This window comes from Wyeomyia smithii, chromosome 3 (genome assembly GCF_029784165.1).
Source record: "Wyeomyia smithii strain HCP4-BCI-WySm-NY-G18 chromosome 3, ASM2978416v1, whole genome shotgun sequence".
NCBI classification, from domain to species: Eukaryota; Metazoa; Arthropoda; class Insecta; order Diptera; family Culicidae; genus Wyeomyia; species Wyeomyia smithii.
This window is the reverse complement of record NC_073696.1, coordinates 243,492,823-243,501,181: the sequence shown is the minus strand read 5'-3', so window position 1 is coordinate 243,501,181 and position 8,359 is coordinate 243,492,823.

The following is an 8,359-nucleotide window of genomic DNA, read 5'->3' as shown; positions in this document are numbered from 1 at the left end:
AGTTCAGTATAAGGACTGATGAGCCGAAAATCCAAGCAATGATAGATACACGTCACAGTCGATAGCATTCACATTATTATTATTTTCTAAAAATGTCACTTTAATGAGGCATTTAGAGAATCTCGAGCAGAATAAACGGCAGCGTTGTTTTACTGAAAGAGCACTTTTTACTTTGATTATGCGACCTTTTTGCCTTAATTTTAACATCCAATCGATACAATAATGTACAATAATTTCGTTTATTGATTGTTCACCATGCTCAATGTAGTCACAGAATAATAATAATGCAGAATAATACATTGCGAATCCCAAAAACTGCTAGTAATTTGATTGTTGCATTTTTGGATGCTTCAGACGAGTCTAATCAGGCACGCTGCTGACAGCAAATTAGATTTAGGAGTGTAGTGGTTGATCAATGCTTCATCCATTGTCACAAATCGCTCCAAAAATTTCTTCTTATTGCTAGATTTTTAGTCGAAAGTTTGACACGTTGGTCTGTTTAATCAATTGTTAGGAACCGCGGCATCCATCGCGCGTACAGCTTCTCCATTGGTAAATATCATAAATAATATGATCAGCGCGTTCCATTGACACGCCTGTGGTCCTAACTAGCTCGCACAATTTCACTCAAACATAACTGCTTACTGAGCGTCAGTTTTAGAGGTCCGGCCATGATTAAATTAAATGAATCAAAACGCCGCATTTGAATTAGCTGGAACAGATGTTCCGTAACACCTTTCAAGCCGTTTCGAGAACGAGCTAAAACATGTCAGCATTCTAGTTAAGGTTTGTACAATCGGGTAACCCCTAATATCTTAGATGGGCAACGCCATCTCTGTGTCAGACCACAGACTTAGTCCATGTAGAACTTTAGAAAATACGGCGTATTCATAATCTGATTAGCTTATTGATAAACAAATTTTTACTAGAAAATAGTTTTGGTTGTTTTGATTAGTTTTAAATTCACCATGAGATTGTGACAAAAAATATACTATCGATATGCCAATATAGCTATTTAAAAAAAAAATGTTTCAGTGGAATATTACCAAAAATATAATTTGTAATATAATTTTTTGCAGGAACTTCAGATCAATATTATTCCAATGTATATTTTTTGAAGAATAAAATTACTATCTACAACTTTGCTGAAGAGACTATACCGATCAAACAAACCCTTTTGGATCTCAAAGTGTTATCATTAGGTTTAGGAAGGAGTCCTAAAGTTAGATTTCTTGCTATCAGAAAGAACATATGAATCCGATTGCCTGAACCGAGTGCCGAATAATGATAAAAATAATTTTAAAGCCAAAACGCATTGTTTAATCGCTACAGCGCTTTCGGCGAAGTTATTGTTTGTGCTTCCAAATAAAAGTAAACTGCTGAAAAATAAAAAATAAATAGATTTTTATATTTCCAAGTTCACCTCACTGCCATTGGTTAACTTAAAGTGTGCAGTTTGCGTAGTAATAGATTTTTCAAAAATGATTTTGTAAGACAATGATTTCTTAATTATAATTATATTTTTGTGTTTGTTTTTTTTTTGCCTTACGGTGTGTATTCTTTCTGGTAGAACAAAATTACCGTCCACAACTTTGCTGATGACATTGTATCAATCACATAAACCGTTTTGGTTTAAATTTTGTTCTTTATTTTGTGAAAATATTAACTTTTTTGCTTTTATTTCCCCATGATCAAACAACCATCAATGATTAGCTAATCTTTTGAAGTTTTTACAAAAAGTAAACAAGAAAATTATTTCATTTTTTTACGTGGGCGCAGTTTTTTATTTCATTCTGTATAATTGGAAATGATACTGGCAAATGATCAGCCAGATTTTAAACAATAATAACAGCATAACCACAAGATGGATAACAGTAACCAATATGTTGTTGGATAGATAATATGTTGGACATTTTTGTAATATGCTGGTTATCATTTTTCATTTCTTAGCGGAAAAAAATGATAAAAAGTTTCAAGGACAAATTTACATGAACAATAAACCAATCAGATGTGAACATGTGATCAAAAGAAATGACAGAGTTTCCTCCTTAATGTTTGCTCCTGTACTCAAACTCATATGATGTCTCAAAGGTAGAAGTTTTTTGAAAAGTTTGAATTAGCGTTCTTTCTTAACCCATTCCCCGCGAGTGATGCCATTGGGTTTTAGGGGTCGCCAATTAGCTCTTGAATGTGCACGTTAAGAGTCAAGAGTCCGCTTTGGTAAGCGGGTGGTCGTGAATTCGAATCTTAATAGAATCAGGCCATTCGTTTGTCAAAGAACTTTAGCATGGGTTTATTCTCAGGCTCCCCACCACGTTATACCCTTCCTCCAATCTGGATTCTACAGTACACCTGTTGACTCTCCTTCTAACAAAAATCAGTCCCTTTTATAATAAATCTGGTGTGAGTAACGTTCGAAAGTTCTCTTTTCGGGGAATTGTAATTAGGCGATATTATTAGGATGGACAGAGGCTCGGTACACGCAAAAGTTCAAGTCTTGTACAAGCATTGTGTCTCCCCGATTCGCACAAATTTTGCACTAAAATCGCACAATAAATGTGAGAAAAGGATAACGCAACAGTTGTACTGCGAATACATTGACACAGATTGAAATCAGAATATGTATCATATATCGACACTATATTTTTCACGTCGAGTGTATCAGTGACTGCTACTCATGGAGCAGTGCAAGCAGCGAACAACAACTTGTGAACTCACTAGATTTATATAGCTTTAATGCTCAATCCATTTATCTCGATGGATTTGGTCATTTGAAAGTACCATTGAATGATTTGCAGAAAATAACGAAACAAAATTCTGTTCACAACATTATGTAATCAACGGTAGCTTTACCGAAAACCCTCCATTCCACAAAGCCACAAAAGCGTTGCTGATTTTTTATGGCAACACTTGTAAATTGTGAATGATTATTATTTCTCATCCTGTGCAGCTTTTTTCTCAAGCGACGAGAGAAATTTCTCTCTCGCTCGTAGAATTCCCATGTACGTGCGGGTGCGACAAGACTAGACACGTCATATACAATTTGCTGGTTGCTCTTTCGGTTCGTATTGCGACGCGCAAGGTCTCGTCTCTCGTCGCTTTACGAAATGAGTAAGATACCCGTGCTGTACATACTTGATACTAGTGTTGTTAGTGTCATTCAAACTGGGGGTGCGTGCTTGCTGCGGGGAACGCATGAAGAAGAAAGAGTATCTCGAAAGCGTGTGTGCAAAAGACTTGAGAAGCGTAGCATATGTCTCGTTCTCAAGCAGAAAGGAGGAGAAAGGTTTTGCTTCTCGCTCGCTTTGCAATGCTGCTTGATACCAGTTGAAACTGTTTAAGTGTAGTAGTTAGGAGCTGCCAAATACATTGAAAAAACGCTAAAGCAGTAATTGCGTTATGCGCAACACGCAATCATTGTACTGGTTCCAAATTACATCAACTTTTGCGCTGAAAACGCACAATTTTGTACTGGTTTCGCACCATTCAACTTTTGCGTGTATAGTAGAGCAGTAAGCTTGAAACGGAAAGGTAAAACTTACACATAAGCACGGCTATGAATGATAAGCGTATCACTTACTTCAATAGTGATACTGCCAATATTATGAAGGGCGGAGTACAGAAAACACCTGGGCAATATCACAATAGATCTAATCTCTGGTCGCAGAGATGAGTCCACATGGGAAAAAACCGAATGAATCGAATAAACTATGCTAATCAGGCCAAGTCGTTATGACGGAATGCAGGTTCCAAAGTTACCGAACAGGTGCGTAGCAATGTCATCGTTGAGGCTTCAAGGAACGATGAATACTGGTTAATGGTTGACTCGATGTTTCACACACTGATGATTATCACATGTTACAATATTCTTTCCATAATAAAACTCGAATAGCTCCAAGATAGGATTTTTGTTATGAGAAAGTTTTTCCTCATAAAATTTCCCATCTTTTCGTGGTATAAGATGGTTGCTAGCGTAAAGTTTATCACGTTTTTCAAATGGTTCGATTTCACAAAACACAAAGTTTAAGAATTTTAAGAAGAGCTAAAAAATGTGTAACAACAAAATTTGAGCCACAACAAGCCGTAAAATTTGTTTCTCTTAGTTTGGACTCTGAGAAATGCGCCAAAAATATATTTGGGTTCGGTTTTACAGGATTTTTAAGTGATAAAAAAATTGAAATAATAAAAAAAACGTGAAAAATATTTTTTGAGAATAGAGCAAATGTCGTTAGCGTATAAGATGAATATGAATTATTAGGATTCAAACCGTTTCAGGAGTCTTGGCTCAAGCCCAAATTTTTGCAGCATTAACTCTGATTTTTCAAAACAAAATCAAAAAACAACAGCTCTTACCGATTGTTGAGCACTTATAAATTTAGCACTATTTTTATAAATAAAAAATCACAGGAGGGTTGTGTGCAAAGCCACGACCGCAAGGTTGAAGTTGAATACTTTTACAAGAATGATAACCCGGCTGCTTGCGTGTCAGTAATTTTTTCTAAAAAATAAACGTTAACCGTTATTGGCAGTATTGTAATTTCTCTTTGTTTGATATTTTGAATGAAGTTTATTGAATATTTTTGAAATTTTGCGCAAATAAGAAATTGAAGTGCTTCCGAATTGTAATATGCACATTCAATACGACATAATTGAACAGAAACAGAACAAAGGCTACGGTTTTGCAGAACGCGAATAACGGCGCGATGCGATTCGCCTTGCCGTAAAGAAATGTGCAGCTCTTTATACGGCGAAGTAGATCTATACATTTAAAGACATTTCGTCTTGCCGAATCACATCGCGCCGTCATTCGCTTTCTCCAAGCGGCGCAAACACGTAATAACAGTCAGAGAATGCATGGAGATGAAGATAATCATCTTTGGAGTATGGCGCAAAACAAGAAAATATTAACTCTTCAAATATTCTTTTGTTGTCCTTATAAGGAAAGTTGATCAATAGAATATCTAATGAAATGTTTATCACATCTTTGTGATACCCCGCAAATGGGGTTTAAGCCACACAGGCAACAGTGGAAAACTGTTTTCATACTAAAAACTAGACACAGCCAGCATTCATAAAAAGGTTGTGTGTTGCCAAAATATGGCAGAGCTTTTCACTGGAGGAAGTACACAAGTGTATATTTAAAATCGGATATGATACTGATTGCATTTTGATGCTATCCCTAGCAGTGAGAAGAAGGCATCTTTCTGATAACACAGCATAAAGCTGTTTTCACATTGAAAATTTGACGCCTCACATATATTGAATGCCAGTATTCCAAAACGTTAGTGTTTATATGAGCCTATTTGAGAAAACTTTTCACTGGAGAACACGTCGCACTGTGGTCCAGAAATGAAAAAAGGTAGTCAAAAGTCATTTTCTCATAAACGTTACATTTTAGAGCAATACTGTCTTTGGGAAAGTTTTAGAATAATAAAAGATCCTTCTATGGACATCAACAGATCCGTGATTAATCCCCCTACAAGTGAGATAAAAAATATATTTTCTCTAAAAATCAATATTTTTATCGCCGTCTTTGGCAAAGTTTTCCAAAATAACATAACAAAAAACTTTGCTGAAGACACTAGGTAGCTATTTCTCAATCTTACTGAGCTATCTGATTATGTTCAATGATGGTTAAAAAAAAGGTTTTTGCCGTTAAAATTCATATTTTATACCACTATACCTCTGATATTCTTACTGAACTTTTAAAACAACATCAGACCTTTATTTTTTATATGTTACAGCAGATTTTATTGGATGATAATTAGGTTTCTTTCAATTTTTCGTGCCAAAAAATTCACTTTTGACAAGTAATTTTCGATTTTCTGCCGTTTCCCAACACTTCCCACGGCAATATTACCACTTATTGAATTGTCCATGTGCTCTGCACACACGGCAGTTAAAATTTCTTGCAGAAATTTGCAGAAACTTATAAAATCATGAAACAAAACAACTTCAACGTGAGTTTATTTAAGTCATGTTGATCAATATCGGATCTTTGTTGCGAAAAACATAGCAAGCTTTGCATTTTTCCTTTTTGATGCATCTTTTGAAGTATTATCAATGCATGTAAACAATAACCAATTATTATTGTTGCCTACTAAAGATGAATTATATGAGCGGTACCTATTCGGGAATATTTGAGCTGAAATTCGAATTTTCAAAAACCACGTGTTTACATACATCGAGTATACTTCAAAAGATGCAAAGCTTGCTATGTTTTTTGCAACAAAGATCCGCTATTGATCAACATGACTTAAATGAACTCACGTTAAAGTTGTTTTGTTTTCATGATTTTATAAGTTTCTGCAAATTTCTGCAAGAAATTTTAACTGCCGTGTGTGCAGAGCACATGGACAATTCAATTGGTGGTAATATTGCTGTGGGATGTGTTGGGAAACGGCAGAAAATCGAAAATTACTTGTCAAAAGTAAATTTTTTGGCACGAAAAATTGAAAGAAACCTAATTATCATCCAATAAAATCTGCTGTAACATATAAAAAATGAAGGTCTGATGTTGTTTTAAAAGTTCAGTTAGAATATCAGAGGTATAGTGGTATAAAATATGAATTTTACCGGCGAAAACCTTTTTTTTTAACCATCATTGAACATAATCAGATAGCTCAGTAAGATTGAGAAATAGCTACCTAGTGTCTTTAGCAAAGTTTTTTGTTATGTTATTTTGGAAAACTTTGCCAAAGACGACGATAAAAAATATTGATTTTTAGAGAAAATATTTTTTTTATCTCACTTGTAGGGGGATTAATCACGGATCTGTTGATGCTCAAAGAAGGATCTTTTTTTACTCTAAAACTTTCCCGAAGACAGTATTGCTCTAAAATGTAACGTTTATGAGAAAATGACTTTTGACCACCTTTTTTCATTTCTGGACCACAGTGCGTCAGTCGATGCACCTACTACTGATGCCGTCTGCTACCGCATGAAGGCAGCTTTTCACTAGAAAAAGTGCTGCTGCATCACATCAGCAGACCCTGCCGCTTGCTGCATCACATCAGCAGACCCTGCCTGCCAGTTGACCTGCCACTATGGCTGCTACTGCTGCCACACAAAGGCAACTTCTTGATGGGCTAGGTGTCACTGCACCTACCGCAGCTGATATCCGCTGCAGCTTTCAATGTTGCTGCTATCCGCTACCTTTGCTGCTCAGTGAAGACCATATTGGTCCGTGTTCGAAACTACGATGACTGATTTAGGTAGATGCAGACTCTTTTATAGCCCAAAATAATGCCTTTTCAATTTACTAGGTCTATAATTCTATCGACCGTGCTTGGGAAAGCATTTGTATAACGACCAATCAGAGGTAGAATTTTGCGTTTTGACAAGGCTTGACAATTTTAAATAGTACAATAGTTCGAATAAAAAATTTGCAATTTCCTGCATTTGGTAGGAATCTTAGAAGATTTTCCAATCGATTGCTGCAAAAACGAAGGAAATCCATCAAAAATTGACCGATTTATTAGCATTTGAAATTGGACATATTTTTCACTTTTTCCGGTTTAGATTTTCATTTCACATCCATATGTGGCCGAACTTCCTGAGAGAAGTTTTCTACTTCAAAACTCTTATCTATCTTAGGTGGTTACTTTTGCTTCTTCTAAGTTTGACTACACGCCATATTACAATTCTATCAGTGTGATGTTATTATTTTTAATTGAAGACGAAATTTTATGTTTATATTTGCCCCGAGAAATGACTTTATTCGCACATTTTAAAACTACTACTAGTAGCTACCATAACCATCTGACTAAAAGGGAAATCACTAGTCAACCAACTATAAATGAGGGTCACTAATTTCTGAATTAGCTGGTGACAGAAACTACGAATAAGTTCACCGTGAATAAGTTACTTTTGCTATATATGCGTAAACCCGGTGTATTTATGCTTCAAATTCTAACCAATAGTGCGCGGACTTTCATTCGAGTCGCGTTTTTAAACTTTTTAATTTTTTATCAGCACTTTATCGTTTGTTTGCTAATTTTTGATTGTTTGTTATGGCATAAATATCAAAGGTTTGTTACCAAGTTAACTTGAATTATTTTTTTTTATAGAATGAACAATATGATTTCTCATGTTGTTAAATTTTTCAGACGAGTATTTCGATGAGTTTATACCAGTTCCAATCACAGAAATCATTACACTTTTGATATTTACTAGACAAATCGTACACAATTGTGCGTGGCCCCAGCAGCATTCTTTTTGTGTGTTGGTCCAAGCCATTACCAAACATAAATAAGATAATGGTGCTTCTCTAATCAGCTGGCTGAATAGAGAATTAACCAGAAGCAGCTCACTTATCTAGTCAAATTCTGCTCAGTGTTCCCTTCGCTACTAACAAATA